This window comes from Narcine bancroftii, chromosome 6 (genome assembly GCF_036971445.1).
Source record: "Narcine bancroftii isolate sNarBan1 chromosome 6, sNarBan1.hap1, whole genome shotgun sequence".
Lineage (NCBI taxonomy): Eukaryota > Metazoa > Chordata > Chondrichthyes > Torpediniformes > Narcinidae > Narcine > Narcine bancroftii.
In genome coordinates, this window is record NC_091474.1 from 5,574,081 (window position 1) to 5,600,072 (window position 25,992).

At 40.4% G+C, this 25,992-nt stretch overlaps 1 long non-coding RNA gene across 1 annotated transcript; it reads left to right on the forward strand.

Annotated features, from left to right (window-relative positions):
• Positions 1 to 122: 122 nt before the first annotated feature.
• LOC138735638 (uncharacterized) lies at positions 123 to 24,166 on the forward strand. Its single transcript, XR_011339832.1, has 2 exons — positions 123 to 600; positions 23,705 to 24,166. It is a non-coding gene; the product is annotated as an uncharacterized lncRNA (long non-coding RNA).
• Positions 24,167 to 25,992: the final 1,826 nt, after the last annotated feature.

A 25,992-nucleotide genomic window follows, 5' to 3' on the forward strand; every position in this document is an offset into this window, starting at 1 on the left:
ACGCATCCCAAGCATAAAGGAATCTCCAATCCATTGGAAGTGAAGGGGAACCAACGTTTTGGTCAAACTGAGCAAAGACCAGTTGTCTGAATAACAAAGGGGGGGGGGGGGGGGTGCGGGAGGAGGGGCAACAGGTCGAGTTGGAGATAGGGTGGAAGGGCAGGATCTCACAAGGACTGGGGTGGATGTTCATGACGTTTGGTTGGAGCATTAAACCCATTTAAGCGGTAGAAGCACTGTTCATTTTTACTTTAACAATGGTCAAATCCCAAATCAAAACTAAAATACCACTGCCGGGGGGGGGGGGGGGCAATACTTCCATCTCTTAGATTGCGACAGGGTTTTCTTTTCATCTCGTGGATTGGAGAAAGTTGCCATTTAATTGGCATGCGAACGATCCATGTTGAAAGCCAGCTTGGGTCGTTCACGCTCAACGAAGGAAAGCCGGTTCAGTGTGACCTTTTACGTAGGGACCCAGCATCCCAGGGCAAAAGGAGGTGGGACCTGCAGCATTAACAGCGACAGCGCCCCGGGTAGGCGGGTAAACCTTTTACGCAGGAGTCTATGTGAAATGCATCGGCTCTGATACTCTGTTGGCGGGTAAGTTCTGGCATGAAAATGACTCTTCCCCCCCCCCCCCCCATCCCACGATCGTTCACACAGGTAAGTGAAGCGGTAAAATGGTGGTTAATTCCTATCTTTTAAGGGCAGTGTAAAAGGGCCAAGAGTTAACTAACATTTTCTCGTGATGTTGACAGGAAAATATAGATCAGCAAGTAGAACCTTCAACTGGGAAAAACTAAAACGAGGCATCCATGTGTGTGGAGAGCCAGGCAGTGTACGGATGATACAATTATTAGAGGGAAAATAGATGGACAGGGAGACGTCTCAGGATGAAGATGTCCAGGTCTTGCGTGCCAGCAGCAGGGAGAGGGGAGGCAGGTCTTGCGTGCCAGCAGCAGGGAGAGGGGAGGCAGGTCTTGCGTCCCAGCAGCAGGGAGAGGGGAGGCAGGTCTTGCGTCCCAGCAGCAGGGAGAGGGGAGGCAGGTCTTGCGTGCCAGCAGCAGGGAGAGGGGAGGCAGGTCTTGCGTGCCAGCAGCAGGGAGAGGGGAGGCAGGTCTTGCGTCCCAGCAGCAGGGAGAGGGGAGGCAGGTCTTGCGTGCCAGCAGCAGGGAGAGGGGAGGCAGGTCTTGCGTGCCAGCAGCAGGGAGAGGGGAGGCAGGTCTTGCGTCCCAGCAGCAGGGAGAGGGGAGGCAGGTCTTGCGTGCCAGCAGCAGGGAGAGGGGAGGCAGGTCTTGCGTCCCAGCAGCAGGGAGAGGGGAGGCAGGTCTTGCGTGCCAGCAGCAGGGAGAGGGGAGGCAGGTCTTGCGTGCCAGCAGCAGGGAGAGGGGAGGCAGGTCTTGCGTCCCAGCAGCAGGGAGAGGGGAGGCAGGTCTTGCGTGCCAGCAGCAGAGGGTCAGTTTACTGGAGACCACGCAAGACTGCAGATGCTGGAACCTGAAGTTGAACTCACTCTCCTGGGGGAGCTCAGCTGGTCAAGTGGCATCAGTGGGAGGAAAACACTATGGAGACTGCCATGTTCAAGGGGTTCATCTTTATGGTTCATGTTGACCATTCATTGGTCCCCTCTGATGCTGTTTGATCCATAAGGTTCCTCTAATAAAATTTAATTTGGCTCCATGTTCGGCACAGACATCGTAGGCCTAAGGGCCTGTTCCTGTGCTGTTCTATGTTCTAGCATATAGACAACCAAGCAAGGATGAATGGCCACATTCTGAGCTTTAAGATTAATAAATTAATGAAATAACTCATTATTAGTGTATATAGAAGCATAAAAAAGGGAACAGGAGAAGGCCTACTGATCTAATCATGTTAGGGAACTCCAAATATTCACAACCACCTAAGAGAACAAATCCACATCCCTTATTCTGAATCGATGCTTGCTGGTTCTCGATAACCCTCTCAGCACCCTATGTGTTTCAATTAAATAACCATCATTTCTGCACTCCAATATGCAGGCCCATCCTCGTCAATCATCCCCTTCATCACAGGACTTGTGAACTTTCTTTGAACTTCCTCCAATGCAAGTGTAATTTTTTTTCTTAAACTAGGACACCTAATCCATCTCACTCCAGGAATGGTTTCCACAATACCTTGTCCAATTGGAGCAAAGACTTGATCGGGCAGACCAGATCTTGGTTTAACATTTCGTCCACAACAGATGGCATGTGGAGACAATGGTCTCGATTTCACTGACAAATGCCAGCAATTCTAGATGGAACCAATGTCTTCTATTTATTTAATGGCAGTAAATCATATGATTGTGGCTTTGAATTCCAATTGAAAGCTGCAAAACAGGTGGAATATTATTGGTTTTGAAATGATTAAAATGAAATAGATATTTGCTATTATGGAAACAAAATGCTAGAAATGCTGGGCAAGCCAGGTAGAGAAGCAATGTTAACATTTCAGGCTGATGACCCTTCAACAGACCTAGTTCTTTTTTCAGGGATGTGTCTGTATCTTCTTGTTTCAATTCTCATGTTTCAAATTTTTGTTCCATTTTGCTCTGTCATTTAAACAAAATAATTGCAGTAAAGCCCCTGGTATCCGGGGATCTGAAGATGCTGGACAAGTGTATTTTCCAGTAGCTTGAGACTTACTCTTACAATACCTACCTAATACAACTGTATTAATAATAAACAGTTTAAAAGACAAAAATACTACCCTGAACAAACTTCACTTGCATGAATATATAAACCTTAAAACATTTTACTTTATTTTCAGTCACATTTTTTGAAAGCATTTAATCGTTGCTGCATCTTCAGGTTCCTCCCCCTCCATGGAGCCGCCCAAAAGACGAACAATAGCATTATAGATTGTTAATTCTTCCCTCCCCCAAGTTTACAGTGAACCCTCTGACCGGTCGACTCTTACGAAGCAAGGATAACTTTAAGAGAGTCACCCCAATGGGAAGAGGCATGAAACAGCTCTTCGTCCTGGGCGACACCATTGCTGTTTCACACAACTTTATTCAAACAGCTGCTACAAGCAAACCCTGACCAAAACTCTCCCTCCGCTGGCTGAATATTTGCTCTCATCTTCACCAAAGGTTTATGTAACTTCAGAAAGCATTTACTTTCACAATTTTAAACGCATATTTTTCTACCTATTGTTTTATTCTTATTTATTTTAATTTTTAAAATTTCCTTGTTTCTTGAATTCTGGATACCAAAGGTTTTACTGTTTCACCTTTACAACTTTGGCTAGATTTGACATTTTTCATTTCCACTTTACCCTTCATGAAAACTCGAGTCTTCTCACTATTCCGGAAAGATGGTGCCTGATCCAGTATTGTCTGTCTTTGTTTTGGATTTCCAGCATTGCAGTTTTTTGCTTGTTAGTTCAGCTGTATTTTATTTATTTCTGCAGATAGCTGAAATATTTATACCTAGAAATTGGATTTCACTCATAACTAAGTGGGGTATTTTGCTGTAATGCAAAATTGGGGTCACGGAAAGATATTGTATAATTGGGACATTTAAGAATTCAATATTGTGAATGCTATAAGAAGAATTAAAACCTCATCCCTTCTGAGACCACAGAGGAAAGAGGTACAGGTGTCACAAGACTCACTCCACCAGGTTCAGGAACAGCTGCTCCACCATCAGACTCCTCAACAACAAACTCAAACAGAGACTTATTTAAGGGTTCTTACTTTTGGAATTTATTGATTTTTTTTCTTTGTGTATTGCACAGTCAATTTGTTGACATTTATCTATTTGATTACATGTGTATGTTGAGACAGGTTTTTTGCTTTGCTAATAAATGATAATTCCACTTCACCCGTCGGAAAAAGAATCTCAGAATTGTCTGTGATATGTATGCACTCTGACAATAAATCTGAATCTAAAAGTAGGAGAGATGAAGCTGATGGGTGGGAGAATTCAAGCAGTGGAAAGATTGATGACTCAGCGATTATTGGTCCCTTGACCTAAGAGGAAGTGTGATCAGGACTGATGTGGAAATTGGCCTTCATCCTGGCAGGTCATAGGGTCACAGAACTGCCTGTCTGTTGTTAAAGGGGAAGGGGAGACACATGGAATGGGCCAATCAGATTCTGTGCTGTAAGGTGCCCCAAACCTGTGATAGGTGTGGCAACATTCAGGCCACAGATAGAAGCATCTGTGGCCTGAAGACACAAATATGTAATGAAAAGTGAAACACCAGACACCATGATTGAAGCAAAAACACAAAACTGGGGAAACTCAGCAGTGTTTTTTGGAGAAAATGGGATGAATCAAGGGAGAAGTTATTGAGGATAAGAATGAGTTCTGCTAGGCAGAGGAGGGTGGTGGTATAGGGCGATTGATTGGGTCTCTTGTCAAGAAAAACAAAGGGCTTTGAGCCCTTCTGTCCGGCGGATGTTTTTGGAGAAAGTGGGATGAGTCAAATTTTTGTTAACACTGTTTGACTGCAGAATTGTCCCAGGCTTTGTGTTTTTACCTCAAATGTATAATGGCTTTCCATTGACTTTGATCTGAGCCCAGGGCTGCTGTCTCTGTGATTTTGCACCAATAAGATATATTAATTCATGATAGCTCTGTGATATTTATTTAATTCACAATTTCTCAGTGATGTGGCCCTTTAATCCACGAGCACAAAATATAGCAGTGAAATGACATTAGTAGAAACATGAATCAATTGGCAAGATCCTTTGTGTAATTTCCTGATGGGTGGAACTTGCACAAAGTGTTTGAACATGTTTTGTAATTGTAAAAGATGTGCCAAATACTTTGGGTTTTATACATAAGGAGTAGCTGCAAATGGACCTAGGTTTTTGCCTTTGGACTCAATCTACATGCATAGGAGAGGTTTAGAGGGATATGGGCCAAGGGCAGAGAATGGGACCAGCTTAGATGGGCAACTTGTTTAACATGGTCAATTTGGGAACAACATAGAATATTGAACATTACAGCACCATACAGGCCCTTCGGCCCACTGTTGTGCCTGCATGTTATTTCTTGTTTCCACGCTTTATAGCTCTATCACTTTTTTGAATGTGGCCTCTTTTTTTTAAATGATGTTCCTGGTTTCATCTGAATTTTTATGCAATTGGATAGCAACCAAAAAATCAATCCCATTGTATGTGTCTTTCTGGCACATTGCATTAGGATTCTTTGGCCACATTGTTGTCACAGATTTATGGTTGGCTTTAACTCTGGAATATTTGGTCTGATTCAGACAGACTGTTAAAATACATTATTGTTTTAAAAATATTTTATATCACCACATGTTGTACTTTTCTGACACTTAGTCTGTTTCATTTGTGTTTGCAAACTATAGAAGCTGGCTTTACTACTAGAATCATTAATTATAGCATTAATTGCATCAGATTTTAATAAAAGAGATTAAGAACTTTGTATGGTATTTATATAGTGACTTTAAATTCAAATCAATTTATATTGATCTAGCAACTTCACAACAAAACTTCACATCATGTAACCAAAAGTAAGAATTCTAATCCAAATGTTGAACTCTACGATAAAGCGAGAATGATGTTTTCTAAAGTTTTAAGGAGTGCATTTAAGGCAGTATGTGTGGTAAAGAGGGGACATTTTAGAGAGGGAATTCCAATGTGTAAGGGCCAGGCAGCAGAACCAGCCCTCCAGCACCAGCGTAACGGAATGGTGCTTTCTTTGGTATTATCGAAGCTTATTTTACACAGATGTAATTTTACACTTACAATGTCTTTTTAATTATCTGTAATATTTTAACAGTACCATCCTATTGCCATACTGATTTGCACTCCCAGAAAAACACAGTAAAACTCCTGTTGCTGAGTTTCTCCAGCATTGTGTTTTTACAGTAAAACTCCTGGTATCCTGCACTAATGAGGATTAGTAGATGCTGGATAAATGAATTTTTCTGGTTGCTTGAAATTGCACGCTGCGTGGATTGGCGAATTAACGGGGAGGTGTGTGAACTTTCCTACTTATTTTCTGCGACTTTTGATTGATGGTTGCTTGAGGCTGTCGATAGCTTGAGTTCCAGACAACATTGGTTTTTAACTGTATAACAATGGCAAAATTATTGGGGGAGATATTTTGGAGAATAATGGAAGTCGTTAACATTCTGTCCCTGTCTAATTAATAACTTTATTGATCAAATCCAGATTGATCTGAAAAATAACAATTCAATTTAAATAAGCGTATTTATCTGAGTATTGAAAATGGAATAAATGCTTTCAAAATCAATAACACAAAAACACAATCTGTGTCTTTAAACAAAGAAGGAACCCATGACGTATCCAGGTGTTTCCATTGATCTCAAACAAAGATTGCCCTGAATTGTATTTTATTTGGTGGATGGAGGAGCAGAAGAAGATGCTTGTTTCGCCCAGCAGGTGGAACAAGTTGACCGCATTAATCTCAGGATATCTTACTGAACAGTAGAAAACCATAGCAAATTACATCAGAAATTGTTACTAAAACTGTTAGGCAGGACTGAAGTTTTATTTACAGTTTCAGTGGGACAGTCATGAGATAAATATAAGTACCCCCTGGGAGGTGAATCGTGTAATTCACTGCAATGATGTTTGGGCGACAATTTATCTGCAATGAACTCTGCAGTCAATCCTTTCAACATTCGTTCAGGTGCCTTGCTGTTTGACGTGGGCGATCATGTCTCTCCATCCATCACGGTCTCTGACCCTCCAAATTGTAGTTCTTGCCTCCCCTGTTTCTAACCGTGACATTAATCCATCTTTCATTTTCATTCTCTGTCTGCCTCTGGATTAATTTTAATACTAAGCAAATGGAATATGAGATTAAATGACTGGATCCAATTTCTGTTTGCCTAAACCTGTCGTCTTTTGTAGATTTTGATTATTATCTGAATTGCCCTCAATAGACCCAGTCATAAACCAAGGTGTGTCCATTTCAAACTTTGATGTTCTCAACAGAACTTTTTAACAGAACTTTGTTTATTTATGACAATCTCCTAACACCAAATTTAGGACCCATTTACCCTTTAAAGCATTTTTGGACAAAACCCTTCCTAGCTTTGCAGCCAAGTTCAAGTTTATTGTCATGTTATACCTGGTACAGTGAGAGGGGATTGTTTTGCGAGCAGCCAACTCAACAAGAATACAGCAGTACGGGGGTACGGGGGGGGGGGGGGGGGAACGGACATGATTAGTATAGTGGTTAGCGCAATGCTGTTACAATGCCAGCGACTGGGTCTGAGGTTCGAATCCCGTGCTGTCTGTAAAGAGTTTCTCCCTGTGTCTGTGTGGGTTTTCCCCAGGGACTTTGGTTTCCTCTCCCCCCCCTTCAAAAATGTACTGGGGGTTGGAGGTCAATTGGATGTAATTGGGCAGCACAAGCTCGTGGGGCGAAATGGCCAGTTACTGTGCTGCATCTCTAGAAAAAAAGTGGAAGGGTAAGAGCCCCTTACAGTGGGTCGTGTTATGGTGAAAAGGTCCGTTAGTACAGAGCAAAGGCAAAGAGGGAATACTATTGTGAGGTTTATCCAGGAGTCTGATGGGGAACAAGCTGTCTTTTAACCTGTTGGTGAACTATTTCACACTCAAACCATCTCCCTGATGGAGGAGGGAGAAGAGAGGGTTGTCAGGGTGCAATGCGTCCTCCAATATGTTGCCTACCTTTCTGAGGCAGCTGGAAGTGTTGCTGGAGGGAGAGGGGTCATGTCCTGAGCTGCATTCATCATCTTTTGCAGGTTCTGCTGATCTTGAGCCAAGAAGAACCTACACCACTCACTTTAATCTCTTGATGATTGTTCGTTATTTTCATATTCATCTGTCAGATTACAAAATTGAATTCAGGAGTAGGGAGGTCATGTTGCAACTGTATAAGGTACTGGTGAGACCGCACCTGGAGTACTGTGTCCAGTTCTGGTCTCCATATTTGAGGAAGAATATACTGGCTTTGGAGACGGTCCAGAGGAGGTTTACTAGGTTGATCCTTGGGATGAAGGGGTTGACTTATGATGAAAGATTAAATCATCTAGGATTGTATTCGCTTGAGTCCAGAAGAATGAGAGGAGATCTTATAGAAACATAAAGGATTATGAAGGGTATGGATAGGATAGATGTGGGAAGGTTTTTTGAGCTGGCCGGGGAAACTAAAACGAGAGGACACAGTCTCAAGATTCGGGGGAGTAGATTTAGGACAGAGATGAGGAAAAATAGTTTTTCCCAGAGAGTAGTGAATGTTTGGAATTCTCTAACCAGGGAAGTGGTTGAGGCTGCTTCATTAAACATATTTAAAATTCGGTTAGATAAATTTTTACATGATAGAGGAATTAGGGGATATGGGGAGAAGGCAGGTAGGTGGAGTTAGGTCATAAATTAGATCAGCCATGATCGTATTGAATGGCGGAGCAGGCTCGATGGGCCATTTTTGGCCGACTCCTGTTCCTACTTCCTATGTCCCTATGTTCCTAAAATACATCCAATATGAGCACGATATATTACTCTGAGTATGAGAAGGGTTTATTGTCATAAACATCAGTACAATGTACAGATGCACCAAAATTCTTATTTGCTGCAGCCACAAAGGTGTTCAAAGTACATCAAGAATAATATTGTAAATTACCTCAATTTCCCATGAGAGCAATAAATAAAGAAGGAGAAATAAATAGGTATTCACAATACAGGTATATCAGTTTTCCCATTCCAACATGTCGCCACTTCCCAGGGTCATCTTTAGATCCATTTGAACGTCAATGTGTTGATGTTGTTTCCCTGCCCTGGTTAATGCAGCTTACAGCCATGGCCAGGCAACTGATATGTCTGTGACCAGTTAAAGGGCTGTGAAAAATAACCAAGTGACAGAATGACAAAATACAAGGTCTCTTCTGGGCTTTAAACATAACTGTTCAAGAAGGCAGCCAACATCACAAAGGACTCTCTCAGCCTGCTCACAACCCCTTCTCATTGTTACTTTTGGGAAGAAGGTACAAAAGCAGGAAGACAAGCACCTCTAGGTGTAAGAACAGTTTCTTTCCAACTATCAGGCTTTTGAACCTCCACTTGATCCACTGACCATGAACGACACCAACAGCAGAAAAAAAGACTGTCTGCATTAATGTAACACCATTTTTTTTGTCTTGCAATATGGTAACTGTAAATGTTTATTACCTATCTATCTTTTGTATTTATTTTTTTTCTTTTTAAGTTAAGTATACTATGTCAACGAAATTAACTGACCAGTGCTAGATCCAGTATGGCCCTCCCTCTAGTCAGCTGTTCACATACTATGTCAGGGATCCTTCTTGGACACAGCCGACAAATTCTGCCCCATCTATCCCTCTTGCAGTCAGGAGGTGCCAGTCAACCATTGGGAAATTGAAGTCTCCTATGACAACAACCCTGTAATTCCCATGAGCCCTTCCTTTTTCCTGCTTCCTAAATCTAATGTATGCTATTAGCTGAAGGTGTGGATTGATACTTGGAAGTATGATGTGGTAGCGATTAGTGAGACATGGTTGCAGGAGGGATGTGATTGGCAACTGAATATCCCTGGGTTTCGTTGTTTTAGGTGTGATAGAGTCGGAGGGGCAAGAGGAGGTGGGGTTGCATTGCTTGTCAGGGAAAATATTACAGCGGTGCCTAGGAAGGATAGATTAGAGGGCACATCCACGGAGGCTATTTGGGTGGAACTGAGGAGTAGGAAAGGAGAGGTTACACTTGTAGGGGTGTATTATAGACCACCCGGAGGGGACCGAGGCCTAGAGGAGCAAATCTGTAGGGAGATAGTAGATATTTGTGATAAGCACAGGGTTGTAATTATGGGAGATTTTAATTTTCCACATATAGATTGGGAAACACATTCTGTGAAAGGAATGGATGGGTTAGAGTTTGTGAAATGTGTGCAAGATAGTTTTTTACAACAATATGTAGAGGTGCCGACCAGAGAAGGAGCAGTGTTAGATCTACTGTTGGCAAATGGGATGGGTCAAGTGACGGAGGTTAGTGTTGGCGAGCACTTCGGGTCCAGTGATCATAATGCCATCAGCTTCAATGTCATTATGGAAAGAGAGAAATCAGGGCCAAGGATTGAGGTTTTTGATTGGGGAAAAGCTAGATTTGAGGAGATGCGAAAGGACTTGCAGGGTGTGCATTGGGACAATTTGTTTTATGGGCAGGATGTAGTAGAGAGATGGAAGTCTTTTAAAGATCAGATTTTGAGAGTGCAAAAGCTTTATGTTCCTGTTAGGTTAAAAGGAGGGGCAAAAGGTTTGAGAGAGCCGTGGTTTTCAAGGAATATTGGAAACTTGGTTCAAAGAAAAAGGGAGGCGTACATTAGATATAAGAAGCATGGAGTTAAGGAGATGTTTGAAAGATACATTGAATGTAAGAGGAATCTTAAGAGAGGAATTAGGAAAGCTAAAAGGAGGTACGAGAAAACTATGGCAAGCAGGGTGAAAACAAATCCAAAAGAGTTCTACAAATATGTTAATGGTAAGAGGAAAGCTAGAGACAAAATTGGTCCCTTAGAAAATCAGAGTGGAAAACTGTGTGTGGAACCTAGAGAAATGGGGGAGATATTGAACAGTTTCTTTTCTTCGGTATTCACTAAGGAGAAGGATATTGGGAGATGTGGGATAAAAAAAGCAAATTGGGTAAATATGGGGAATATAGAGATTACAAAAGGTGTAGTTTTAAGGCTTTTGAAGAATATAAAGGTGGATAAGTCTCCAGGACCAGACGGGATCTTCCCCAGGACATTGAGAGAAGTGAAGGAGGAAATAGCAGAGGCTCTGGCGGTAATTTTTCGAATGTCATTAGATATGGGGATAGTGCCGGAGGATTGGCGCATTGCGCATGTGGTTCCGTTATTTAAAAAGGGTTCAAGGAGGAAGCCTGGCAACTATCGGCCTGTAAGTTTGACGTCTGTGGTAGGTAAATTAATGGAGAAAATTCTTAGAGATAGTACTTATAAACATCTGGATAGACAGGGTCTGATCAGGAGTACTCAACATGGATTTGTGGGAGGAAGGTCATGTTTGACCAATCTGATTGAATTTTTTGAAGAGGTGACTAGGAATGTGGATGAGGGTAGCGCAGTGGATGTTGTCTATATGGACTTCAGTAAGGCCTTCGATAAGGTACCACATGGAAGGTTAGTTAGGAAGGTGCAGTCTTTAGGTATAAATTTTGAGATAGTCAAATGGATTGAACATTGGCTGAAAGGGAGAGGCCAGAGAGTGGTAGTGGATAATTGTCTGTCAGGTTGGAGGCCGGTGACCAGTGGTGTGCCTCAAGGATCTGTATTGGGCCCATTGTTGTTCGTTATATACATTAATGATCTAGATGATGGGGTGGTGAATTGGATTAGTAAATATGCAGACGATACTAAGATAGGTGGAATAGTGGATAATGAAGAAGGTTTTCTAGGATTGCAGAGGGATTTGGGCTGCTTAGAAAAGTGGGCTGAAAAATGGCAGATGGAATTTAATGCTGATAAGTGTGAGGTGCTTCATTTTGGTAAGAAGAATCAGAATAGGACATATGTGGTAAATGGGAGAGCATTGAGGAATACAGAAGAGCAGAAAGATTTAGGAGTGACGGTACATCGTTCCCTGAAGGTAGAAACTCACGTGAATAGGGTGGTGAAGAAGGCTTTTAGTATGCTGGCCTTTATCAATCATTGCATGGAATATAGGAGTTGGGAGGTGATGTTGAGATTGTATAAGACGTTGGTGCGGCCTAATTTGGAGTTCTGTGTGCAGTTCTGGTCGCCTAATTATAGGAAGGATATAAACAGAGTGGAGAGAGTGCAGAGAAGGTTTACCAGAATGTTGCCTGGGTTTAAGCATCTGGAGTATGGGGAGAGATTGGACAGATTGGGTCTTTATTCTTTGGAGCGTAGAAGGTTGAGAGGGGATTTGATAGAAGTATTTAAGATTATGAAAGGGATAGACAGAGTGGATGTGGATAGACTATTTCCGTTAAGAGGAGGAAAGATTAAAACAAGAGGACATGAGTTAAGAATTAAGGGGCAGAGGTTTAGAGGTAACATGAGGGGGAACTTCTTTACTCAGAGAGTGGTAGCTGTGTGGAATGATCTTCCGGGAGAAATAGTGGCGGCGGAGTCAATTGTATTATTTAAGAAAAGGTTGGACAGGTATATGGATGAGAGGAAGATGGAGGGTTATGGGCATTGTGCAGGGAGGTGGGATTAGAAAGGGGTGTTTGGTTCGGTGCGGACTAGAAGGGCCTAATGGCCTGTTTCCGTGCTGTAATTGTTATTATTATTATTATTATTATTATTATTATTATTTCAGGATCTATAGACTACTCCCAGTACAGTGATTGCTCCCTTCCTATTTCTGACTTCCACCCACACTGACTCAATAGACACGCCTTCTACTTCTACAAGCACATATATTTATACAGAGAGTCAAACAAGCTGTAACAAAAAATAGAATTACATCTTGGAATAAACCTGTCGAAAACCACATCAAGACCTTTACTATAATTTTTGTATTAAAATCTTAGTTTTGACTAATATGAAGGAGAGACTGTCAATAATAACTGTTAACCACTACTTGCACCCTTGACAACTCTTAAGCAGAGTTCCCTCTAAGCCAGTGGTTCTCGCAAACTATTTTAAGTATTCCCTATGCCATTGGTGCTCTGTGACTAGTAAGGGATTGCTTAAGGTGGGATGTGAGTGGGAAGGGAAGGTTGAGAATCACTGTTCTAGACCTAATTGTTTCTGAAATATTTTTGCCTGAGAAAAATTGTCATTGGCCCATTTCCTTTGGAGTTCTGAAACCGTGCACATAACGAGTCAATGAGGTATGATTAAAACAGTGGTTTTCAACCTTTTTCTTTCCACTCACATCCCATCTTAAACAGTCCCTTACTAATCACAGAGCACCGATGGCATAGCGATTACTTCAAGTGGGATGTGAGTGGAAAGAAAAATGTTGAGAACTACTGTTGTAAGCTGTGTGCACGTGCATGTGTATGAAGGGTCTGTGTGTGTGAGCACAAAGGAAAGCGACGTGCTCTCCTGTGCGCACTTTCTCGCCGATTAGCTGCTATCTTAAAATGGGCTGTTCACCAACATGTTGGTGTCAATGTGAAAGCTGCACCACAAACTTTCTTTCACAGAGAGACAGTGTCAATTTCTTCCATAACTATTGTATTCTTTCATGAAGCACCTCCTCCTCATTGTGATATCGTGATACCCAAGTCATTAAGAAATCAATGAAATACTTTTGAAGGCGTAAATGAAAGAAATATGACAGCCAATTTATATTCTCCCAACATCAGCAATGTGGTAACGACAAGACAATTTGTTTATTGAGATGCTTAGGATGATTATTAGACAAACCAAGGGGAGAATCCCCCCCCACTTATTCTTGAAGTAGCACTTATATTGTGTCTCAATCTGAAAAGACAGACTGGGCCTTGGTTTAGTGTCTTGTCTGAGGGGGTCACCTTTGAATGAGGTCCCTCATACATGGGTGTCAGTTTAGATTGTTTTGTGTTCACATCTTTACCGGAAGTCTTGAACCCACAACTTTTCAACCGATGAAAATACTTCTGATGGGAAAATGCTGCGGAATCTCAGCTGACACATTATGTGTACTGCTGGAAAGTTTCAAAAATACCAGGTTGAATACTAAAGACCTATGAACTCCCTTTATACTTATTTGTGGAAGACTGATAGCTATAGTTTGATTGCTGCCAATAGATCATATATTATACATAGGCACTATTAGGCCAACCTAATAGTAAACTCATAAACTCAACAGTGGTCTATTGCGCAAGCTTTTTGTGAGCCCTAATAAATCCACCAATCCACAACTATTAACTTTTGCTTTTGGCACATATCCATAGGGTGTGGGGAATTTGTGGCTGGAGAGCATTTCAGCGTGCCCATGGGACATGAATCGTGTCAATTCGTTCAATTTCCCTTTCTGCAGTTGAAAAAAGCTAATTGACTGTGTAAGGCTATGATTGATTTTTTTTCACCGATGTTCTCCAAAGTTTGTAAGAATGAGAGGTGATCTCACTCAAACAGAATTCTTTTGGAGCTTGACAAGATGAAATCAAGGAAGAGATTTTCTCTGGCTGAGGAGTCTGGGACCAAGGTTACATTTAAGGGATAAGGCCATTTAGAATTGAGATGAAGAGAAATTCCTTCCCTTAGAAATCTTTGGAATACTTTGCTTTGGTGGGCTGTGGATATGAAGGAGTACAGGAACAGTGTAGGAAAATGAAGATTGTCCTTGATCTTGGTGAATGGTGGAGCAGGCTGGCAGGGTAAGATGGTATACTCATGCTAAGATTCTTATGTCCTGAAAATACTTTGGATAAGTAACAAAAACAATCTATCAAATCATCAATTTTATTTTTACCCAAATTTTCAAAGTGACTACCCAAGCTAGAAATCTCACAATACAGTAAAACCCCTGGTAACTGGCATTTTTGGGGATTGGTAGATGCCAGATAAGTGAATTTTCCGATTGCTTGAGTCTGCATTTTGCATGATTGGCGAACTAATGGCGAGGCTTACCAATTTTAAACCAGTATTTTTTTAATCTATTTCTGTGATTTTTTTTTGCCGGTTGCTTGAATTCTGAATTATAGAGGTTTTACTGTCTTACATTTATCATACAATAAGCACACTAAAACATTTGCAAACTTACAAGTTTCTTAGTATTTTCCCTTATACAATGTCTAGAGAATAAAATGGTGGATCTAAGGGTATGATTGCTGCATCAGAGGGACATGAGGAATTGGTGCGTACTCTGCTTCACAGAGACAAGGCTCACCCCCAGCTCCTTGGACTCAGCCCTTCAGCCCAAAGTTTTCTCCATATGTTGCATGGACTGGACAGCGTCCTCGAGTCAAGAAAGAAATGGCTGTGTCTGCCTCATGGATAATTCTCTGATGTGGCGATCCTGTCCCAGGGTTGCTCCCCACATCTGGAACATCTGATGCTGAGGTCCCTCTCCCTCCTGAGGCAACTCAGCTCTATTGTCCTGACTGTGGTCTACATTCCTTCACAGGCAGACATTAAGCCAGCACTGAAGGATCGACACGCAGTGATCAACAAACATCATACAGCATATCCCAATGCCTTCTCAGTCATCTCTGGGGACTTCAATCAAGCCAGCTTATAGAAAGTAGTCCCAAACTACCACCAGCATATCTCCTGCAACTTCTGAAGATTGAACTCTTGACCACTGCTATACTAACATCAAAGATGCCTATTGCTCCATTACTAGGTTGTGCTTCTCCTGGCATGCAGGCAGCAACTGAAGAGCACAAGATAGGCAGTGAAGACTGTATAGGCATAGTCTGGGAGGCACAAGAGTGGCTTCTTGACTGCCCGGACATGGCAAACTGAGCAATATTCCAGGGCTCAATGGCAGACCTGAATGAATATGCTACAGTGGTAACTGGCTTTATCAGAAAATGCATTGATGTGTGTGTTTCTACAAAGATGATCTGGGAGTATCTAAATCAGAAGCCACGAATGAACCAAAGGAGTTTAGGACTGGAGATTCAGAACTATACAGGAAGTCCACATACAACGATCAGAAGGTCAACATCATCTGGCCCAAGCTGAAATTTCAGACAACACCAGATTGCTATGGTAGGGCTTGCAAGCCAACACATCCTATTGGGTGAACCAAGACATAATCATCTCTTTTGGATGAGCTCAATGGCTTCCTGTTATGTTCTAGACCAGCGGCAATATAAATTTACCAAGACAGTGGTATCTTCAAAACAATTTTTAATTCATAACTATTAATAAAATAACACTTCTTACTTAACTCTAAACTTAATACCACTATCCGCAAATGTATACGTGTGTGTTTGTGTGTGTGTGTGTGTGTGTGTGTGTGTGTGTGTGTGTGTGTGTGTGTGTGTGGCAAAACCCACAATCATTACAGTTCAGGCATAATTCTGAAGACATTATTTTTTTTGAAACTAGATTCTTTAAATTGTTGCTCAAAAGAAATTATGGAGTAGGTGTAAGGCATCAGACTTCTCAAAACTCACAAATATTTTGTAGAATTGTTTCTTCATAAGGATGATTTGCCTCTCTTGCATGGAAATTTCAGAGCTTGTTTCTCTTCCACGATGATTTCACAACACCCGGCAAGGGTTTCATGAAGTGGCCATGTAAAAATGGTCACTTTGAAAGAGACATATAGCTCTTTATGTCTATTCATTAATGTGAAGGTTATCAGTTAATTTCTGTGATGTTCACTTGAGCTTTCATTTCACCCCTTGAGTTGTGGAAATTCTGTCTCAGTTTTGAATATTTCCATTGGTTGTGTATTACAACCTTATGGACCAGAGAATGCCAAAGATTTATAACCCACCGTAAAGAAAATTACCCCTTTGTTCAATAATTAAGACTTTTTATTCTGGATTTAAAAAATAATTGTAACAAAACCCTATACTCTGTTGCCAGTTTCTTAGGATTTACCAGATTTCATATTTTTTGTCATGACATCACATACAACACTGAGATTCTTTTTTTTCTGCAGGCGAGGCAGAATTACTACTTATTGGTTGTGCAAAAAAAAATAACTCAACAATGTACACATGTAAATAAAGAAATGTAGAAAAACTGACCGTGCAATGCAGTGAGGAAATAAAATTAATAAAGTGGAAAGGTAAGAGTCCTTAAATGAGTCCCTGATTGAGTTTGTTGTTGAGGAGTCTGACGGTGGAGGGGGAGCAGCTGTTCCTGAACCTGGTGATATGAGTCTTGTGGCACCTAGACCTCTTTCCTGATGGCAACAGCAAGAACAGCTCTGGTGAACTTTGAAGAAGTTCAATGGGTTTCAATAAGATCATCTACCATGCTTCTAAAGTGCACAGATTAGATTCCCATTCTATGCAATCTCTTCTTAATGCAACCTGCCAATCTTGGATTTTATCTATTGAAGGCTCTGAAGGAAGCATTTCCTTCCTACGTAAAGGGATTAAACTGTATGTGAAGCTGCATATTTGATTCACAAAAGTCAAATCAAGTTGTCCAACACTTCCAATAATTGCTAGCTATAATTGCCTGCATTCTGTTTGCCTTTTTAATTTCCTTCTGATTTTCCATGATAATCAAAGTTGAAAGTTCAGATTTATTGAGATAATTCATATGTGACATCCTGAGATTCACTTTCCTGTCGGCTAGGCTCATTTCTGTACATGTACTCAAAGATAGAAAGAACTGTAAACAAACTATGCAAATCCAGATGTAGGTTTAAAATATAGTCATAAACAGGGAGTAAAACACGAACCTCTTAAATGAGTCTCTGAATGTGTCTATTGTTCAAGAGCCTGATAGTTGAGAGGTAGTGACTATTCCTGGTTATTATGAGTCCTGTGGCACCTGTACTTCTTCCCTGATGACAACTGCTAGAGGTGTGGAAATCTAAGATCCAATTGCACATTGTCACTCTTATAAAAAATCCTCTAAATCCCCAAAATATCAACGTTTAGGAGTCTCACATCTTAAAATAAATATTTTCCCCTCCTAAATGGATAACCACAAACTGCCCCATGTTATGCTTCATCTACAATATGCCTTCTTATACTGTATATTAACTAACTGGTTCCCATCTCCTTATGGACTCGTTCATATTTTCTCTTTGTTTACCTAAACACTTAGCTTTGTAACAACTGCAAAATCAGATATCTTATGTTTGATCCTCTCATGTAAGTCAGTAATATTGCTTATATATAACTGGGACACAAACAGGAATCCAATAATTCATCCTGCCTTCCTGAAAACAACAGCTGCTACCCCTCCACTATCACAACAACAAATTCAATCAGGAACTCATTTAAGGACTCTCACTATTTCTATTAACAACTTATTAATTAAGTTACAATATTGCTTTATTCTCTTTTAACTTATTCTTTTATATTATTATATTGGATGGCAAGGTTGGCAGAGGGTTTAGTGCAATGCCTTTACAGCATCAGCGATCAGGACTATGGTTCGAATCCCATGCTGTCTGTAAGGAGTTTGTACGTCCTCCCCGTGTCTGCGTAGATTTTCTATGAGGGCTCCGGTTTCCTCCCACCATTCAAAACATACAGGGGGTGTAGGTTAATTGGGTGTAAATTGGGTGGCACAGACTTGTGGGCTGAAATGGCCTGTTACCTACCGTGTTACCGTGTGTCTAAATTTTTTAAATATAAAACCTTTTTGCAAATCCAAATATATTGCATAGATTTGTATTACTCTACACTTTCAAAAATCAACATATGAGTCATTAGGTAGAGCAAAATAAATGGATAAATGTTTCCAAAGTCTCATTACATGTATAAAATTAATCTAATATTTTAAAAAGTAGAATTAGATAATATTTTGACTTGATTGAAAATACTTTTTCAGAAATTGCACACTTGACTGAAAAGTCTCCTTCTGGATTGCAGAATACCATGATACAATTGATTATGTACACGTTGGCATATAAAATAGTTGGTTCAGCAATGTGACGTTTCCCTTCACCTTATCTAAAGTTTTATGGTTATTTGGGTGTGTGTGGAATTTATAGTACTAATTACCCTTTCACCAACCCTTTTTTATTTGATACAGTAAATCAAAATGATTATGTATCTCTCAATCAAATATTATTCCATTTCAGTTATCCAGGAAATGATTTCATTACATAAATTACTTGCAGTATAACCATTTTTTAGGTTGTTCTGATATCTTGGGATAAACCGAGAACTTGCTTTACTCACTGAATTCAAAGATGAGAAATAGTTGTTCTGGAGAAACACAAAGACCACAGATGCTGGAAGAATTCAGCTGGAGGATCTGTTGTAACTAAGTGGGACAGGCAGTATCCATGGGTAGAAATAGTCAGTCAACGTTTCAGTAACACCTTGAGTCCCGTCCTGAAATGTTGAAACGGCAGCTCATTGATTATTAAGGAGTTATGGGCAATCTAACCTATTTTACGAAATAATGTCATGTGAAATACCTGCAAAGGAAGATGGGGCCTCAGTTTAAAGTCATCTTTGAATGTTTCCCTCAGCACTCTTCTCTTCCCTAGATTTAGTATTCAAGCCTCTGGGAATCTTACTTGGAGACAAATGTGCTACCATTCAAAGAAGTGACAAATTAGAATTAAAACTAAGATTGTGAGAATTATAATAGAAGATAAAGACATTTTTATTTTACACATTCTGCTGCAGAAACAGGTGCTGGGTTCCACTGTGACCTATCCATGCAGGTAACATGTGGTTTAATTTTAAACACGCACCTCTCATGTGGTATTTTATTAAAGACCTTTTATAAAGGTTCTCCCTTATCCTTTCTCTCAGTTACATCCTCAAAAACTGTAATAGTTTGACAAACATGATTTCTGTTTTGCAAATTCATGTGGCCATTGTGTAATCCTGTTGATATTTTCCAAGTGTCCTGTTATCATTTCCTTTATAATGGACCCTCTACTGATGTTTGACTAACTGGGCTGAGGTTTTCAGTTTTCCTCTTTACGCCTTTTACTTTCACTCCATACTGAGTAGTTATTTTGATTTTCTGGGCAAACATCTGTCCCCTCCATTATTCTGTTCTCATCCTTTCATCACCTCCTTTGATATTAAACTCCCATCCTTGGGAACCATCTTTCTGAAATTGCAATTATCTTTTTTTTAAAAAACTTTATTTATTCGTTCAAAATACAGATAATAAGTAACATATATAACAATAAACTAAACATGAACGATATATTTTATATATATAAAAGAAAAAAAGAAAGAAATAAAAGAAAAAGGGAAAAAAGAGAACCCCTCCTTCAGCCAACTCTTCTAAGGAGAGCCATAAAGAGAAAAAAAAATAAAGAAAAATTAAGCATACATATTAAGATCTAATCAATGTAAATCAAAATGTAAATATTCTGACTATAACAACCACTTATTAATAAAAAAAACTATAGTTATCATGCGAAACATATGTGATTTTTTTCCATTATTAAACAATATTTCATCTCATTATTCCATCTATTAATATCAATCATATTCGTATCTTTCCATGTACTAGCAATACATTTTTTTGCTAAATATACAAAAGCAAGTTGAAACTTATCTAATCCCAGACCTTTCAGAGGTTGCAAACTACCCAATAAAATACTGTCAGATCTAAAGGTATTTTAATCTTATACAGGTATTCCAGAAACAATTGTACTTTCTTCCAAAAAGATTGTATATATATATATATATATATATATATATATATATATAATATATACACATGACCAAACCGCATGAAAAAAAGTTCCAACAATGTTACCATTGCAATTATCTTTGATCTATTTCTACTTATTTATCCATGAATGCAATCTTTATTCATATGCATCACCTTAATATAGTGTCTTTTTAACATTTTATACATCATCAACTGGGGCGGCACAATTAGCGTAGCGATTAGTGCAACGCTGTTTAACGCCAGAGTACAGTGTTCAAATCCGGTGCTATCTGTAAGTACATTCTCCCCATGTCTGTGTGCGTTTCCTCCCACTGTTCAAAACATAATGGGGGTTGTAGATCAATTGGGTATAATTGGGCAGCACGGGCTTGTGGGCCAAAAGGTCCTGTTACTGTGCTGTATGTCTAAATTTAAAATTTAAATGTAAAAATGTAGCTTTTAAGGACTGGGACCCACTTGGCTTCTGAATTTTTTCTTTCCTGGACTCTGTGTTAGTTTATATGCTTTGTTTGTCTGACACAGTGTGGTTAATTTATCCTGATCATTTCCCACCAGTGCTTACCTGTTCTTTCTCTTTAGCCGTCTAGATTTCTCTCCACTGGGACCTTTATTTCTAAATTTAGAACTGTATCTAATTCCATTGTAATTCAGTTTGCTGGATCTCTGCACTCAGTATGGTCCAGGTATGGTCCTTGTAACTGTACTGATTTACCACAGCTTACATACGAATGAAGAATACACTCACTCGTTTCCTCCAGCACACCATGAAGTTGACTTTCTTTACTATTCACTAGACACAACATTGCATCCTACATCTCTCCAAACACCACCCAGCCAAACTCCTCTGACCTTCTCATTGGCTCATTGCCATATTCTTGCTCTTGTCCTCCTGCATCTGAGATCCATCACCCATATACTGACTCTTAACACACCCGTGAATGCCCGCTATTACTCATGCACATTGCATAGCTTACGTCATCAGCGGTGACTGGCACTGCTCCTAATGAAGGTAAGTGCGCGACCGCAACATCCATTTCAGCAGAATATTTCTTTCTCCATGACAGATGCTGGAGTTGGAATTTTCTTCACCCGCTCAAATCTTTGAGCAACATATTGGATACAGCTCCTTGATCCAATTAACCCTATTTCTTAGTTCCAGCTTTTTCCTCTCACTACCATTCTTTTTTATATAATAGCCCAAAATTTTCAGCCAGCAATAAGCCACCCTCACTCAATGCGGAACTCCATAAGTACACTGGGATCATCTTCCTGACCAAAGACATGTCGATCCTTGTCAATGAGGTCCTGCTTGGAGGTGGAGCCTAATGCATAGAAATGCCATCAGATGGGATACACACAGACAAAACTACCACACACTTGGGCAGCCAGATGAACCACATTGTGTTTATACAAGGATTAAAAATTTAACAAAATAGTTAAATTCACAAGAATATTCAAAGTCCAACTAAAATCCTTTAACTCAATGAAATGAAGTAAATTAAACTACATTTTTTCTTAGAGAATCATATAGGCTACAGATGCTGTGATTGTAGTAAAAACACAAATTCTGGGGGAACATGTTTTTGATATATCGCCGACATTTCAGGCCTGAGCCCTTCTTCAAGGAAAAATCAGGAAGGTCAGAAGCAAGCTATATCCAAAATTCTCAGAATTCAAATAACGGGGGAAGAATCCAGACCAACCAAAGGCATTAAATAGATGTGATAAGTGTCCAGGTGGAATTTATCATGTCTGTCACATAAATGAGACAGGCAATAGAGAGACGATGGGGGAAGCAAGGAGGTAGGGGGAGGGGGGAAATTTTAACGAAAGCCAGAGAAGTTGATATTAAGGCCATCCAGACGGAGGGTGCCCAGTCAGAAAATGAGGTGATGTTCTTCCAATTTGCAGGTGGTAGGAGATCCACATTATTGCGGCAGACAGAGAGACCAGATGCAGACTGAGAGATTGCTTTGTTGAGCACCTCCACTCTGTCCGCCATAATAATGTGGATCGCCTGATGGCCACCCATTTCAATTCTCTATCCCTTGCCAACATGCCTGTACATGGTCTCATGCATTGCCAGACTGAGACCACCCATAAATTGGAGGAACAACACCTCATCTTCCGACTGGGCCCCCTCCAACCTGATGGCATTAATATTGATTTCTTTGGCTCTTGTTAAAATTCCCACCCCTTGCTTCCCCTGTCATCTCTCTATTGCCTGCTCATTTCGCATAGACATGATGAATTCCACCTCGACCCTTATCACATCCAATTAACACCTTTTGTTGGTCTGGATTCCTTCCCCATTTGAATTCTGAGACCTTCTGATATATCCTGCTTCGGCCTTTACTGATTTCGCCTTGAAGAAGGGCTCAGGCCCGAAACGTCAACGATATCTTTTTGTCAAAAAGATCCTACAGTTGCTGACCTTCAGTACTATTCCCTGCCACTCAGATGATTGGAGGGACTGTTCCTCAAATAGAGATTTGGGCATATTCCCAAATTGGAATTCTTCGGACTTGCTGCATCTGCTCTGGCACTCCACAAAGATTCTAGGAGAAAGCTGCATCCCTGGTGAACTGGAAGTATGACCTCACAGAATTAAAGCAAATGAACAGTGATTTCCACAATCTATCAGGCCGATTGCACTGTCTAGTTTATTCCAGTGGATAAAAATAGATTATCCAAAAATTTTAAAAAGCTCTTTTTTTTCAAATAGAAAAAGAATCAACATGAAAATACAGTGTTTCTTTTTCAAGTTAATAATTTATTTTATCTGGTGACTGGTGTATGTGTTAGTACTGCAATATCTTTTACTATTTGTTGAAATACATTGTCAGGGTAAGTTAAACAGTGCTGGGCTTTCAATGAATCGAACCTGCTCAGTAGCGGCCAAATAATTTTAAATAAATGGAAATAAACTATGAGATGAACTCGTACCTTTTTTTTTTGCTTTTCCAGATAGCCACATTTACTGGTAACATTGTGAAAAAATAAACTTAATTGGCTAATCATGTCATAAACAGAGACTCCATCAACCCTGCTTATGTGGCATTTATTACAACAGATACACAGTGTAAGCACGTAAGCTGGGTCATTACCTTTTTCTGCAAGTTCTGTAGATAAGAAAACTGCACAAGTTATCAGGGTAGGATATTTCAAAGCATTGCACATTCATATGCCAATAAGTGGTAAGATATTATAAGGAACAAATTAAAAACATGCTGAAAGAATTGGTCTTATGGTCCTGGCTTTTCAGTTGCAAATTAAAATGCCTATATTATGTACACCATTTTAAAAATTTGCTCCATTTACGTTTGTAACATGGGTAGTAATTGTCCTAAACACCACTGAATTCCAGGTGGCAATTCTTTATCTGAAAGTGCTATTTGTGAACATCAATAAAGTTTCATAAGTTTGCTATTTTCCTATCATATCTAATTGCTTCTTGTCATGGACTCTCCTTGAAACAGGATGACCAAGTGAAGGAGGAGAGGAGAGATTAATGGGCAAGAGCTGGTGGAAGTGATGAGATGATGAAAATTTTCCTCCCTGACATTCAATTGGTGAAGCCTATGCCTTCATGCAGATGTTCTCACACCTGAAAGAGTTCTGGCTGCAACCCTTGCACCACGTTGCCACCAGCAGTCAGTAGAAGTGAGGTGGTGAATCTTTCTGCATTCAACTCTTTCTAGATTGAAGCTGGAAATCTTTGGTCTGCTGTTAAGCATGGAAAATCACTGAGGATATTTATTCTATGTGGACTCAAGACATTTTATTCTCTCTTGCCCAATGATCATCAGGTGGAGAGAACTCTTGTCTTCACTGGGATTTACTTTGATATGAGGTCCATGGGATTTCTATGAATCTACCACTGAGGTGATTTTGCATCCATTGATCTCATCATTAAATGGGCCCAGACTGTTTACCCCATAGCCATCATGACTGCAATAATCTGGCAAATGATAATCCTCTAATTTGGATTTTGCTTATGCTTTTTCAGTATAGAAATTCTCAAATACATGGGTTAGAAATTTGCCTACACCACCTAATCAATAGGGCTTTCACACTGAGATCTCCGTAAAGTGGCATGTTTAAAGCTGGGATGGGTCAGATCAGAGCGTTCACACTGATCCAAGAAAAGCTGGTTCAGGGCATAGGGACCTGGCATCCTGGTGCAAGAGGAGTCAGAACCTGCAGCAATACAGTGTTGTTGTCCCGGGTAGGCGGATAAGCCTTTTACACTGGAGCTGATGTGAAATACATCAATTCTGATATGACCTACCTTGGCAGGTAAGTACCTGGATGAAAATGACCCCCCACCCCATACCATGTTGGTTGTGTTCAGACAGATAAATAAAACATTAAAAAGGTGATTAAATACCAGCTTTCAGGGGCAGTGTGAAACTACCTAATAACTGGCAGAGTCCAATGTTCTTAGACCCCATTTTAAATAAATCTGTTTGAATGAGAATATAATTTAAAAAAGGATGGTGATGCATTCTGGTCAGTTTATTATTCACACCATGCAAACATAAATCTACATCCCATCTTTCTCACTGAGGAACTGGTACAAATTTTTGCTCACCCTACAGTTTTCAGGAAGACAATAGTTTTCTGCTAAGTTTCAAGGCAAACTTGGGAAATGCTGTCTTATTATTTGTAAACTATGTGTGTAGATTGGCTTTGAGAAGGTTAAATTCCAAGTAGTTAAACCAAACTTAAAAGTTTAGAAATTGTAACTCACTTGAAAAGGCACTTCAAAGGAACACACGAGGTTGGGATCTCATGGTTAGAAATCCAGGGCATTATATTCCACACAACTACATGATATACACCAAACTTCCACAAGGACTTTTTCCTCAAGCTCTATCTCCATCTCAGAGAGCCAGAAAAATCAGTTGGACAAGCTGCTTCCTATTTCTGGAAGTGGAGGGGAAGAGGATCAGTTGGTGGGTGAGGGCAGGAACAGAGTTGACCTGGGACAAAGAGCATTAGAGTAAGGAGAATTGGTTGCATACAATTGCACTTGGGGCCTGACCAACCTAATCACTTTTAAACAACATCCTTTGGCTTGGCTTCGCGGACGAAGATTTATGGAGGGGTAATGTCCATGTCAGCTGCAGGCTCGTTTGTGGCTGACAAGTCCGATGCGGGACAGGCAGACATGGTTGCAAGGGAAAATTGGTTGGTTGGGGTTGGGGGTTGGGTGTTGGGTTTTTCCTCCTTTGTCTTTTGTCAGTGAGGTGGGCTCTGCGGTCTTCTTCAAAGGAGGTTGCTGCCCGCCGAACTGTGAGGCGCCAAGATGCATGGTTTGAGGCGATATCAGCCCACTGGCAGTGGTCAATGTGGCAGGCACCAAGAGATTTCTTTAGGCAGTCCTTGTACCTCTTTGGTGCACCTCTGTCTCGGTGGCCAGTGGAGAGCTCGTCATATAACGCGATCATACTAATTGTTTAAACAAGCACCAATTTTCAGGCAATGAGCTGCCAAAGAAATTCAGATTAAAACAGTGGTTTGCAACCATTTCCTTTCCACTCACATACCATTTTAAGTATTCCCCATGCCGTAGGTGTTCTGTGATTAGTAAAGGATTGCATAAGGTGGGATGTGGGTAGGAAGAAAAAATTTGAAAACCACTGTTTTATCGTACCTAATTGACTCGTTATGTGCATGGTTTCAGAACTCCAAAGGAACTGGGCCAATGACAATTTTTCTCAAGCAAAATATTTCAGTAACATTTGGGTCCAGAACAGCGATT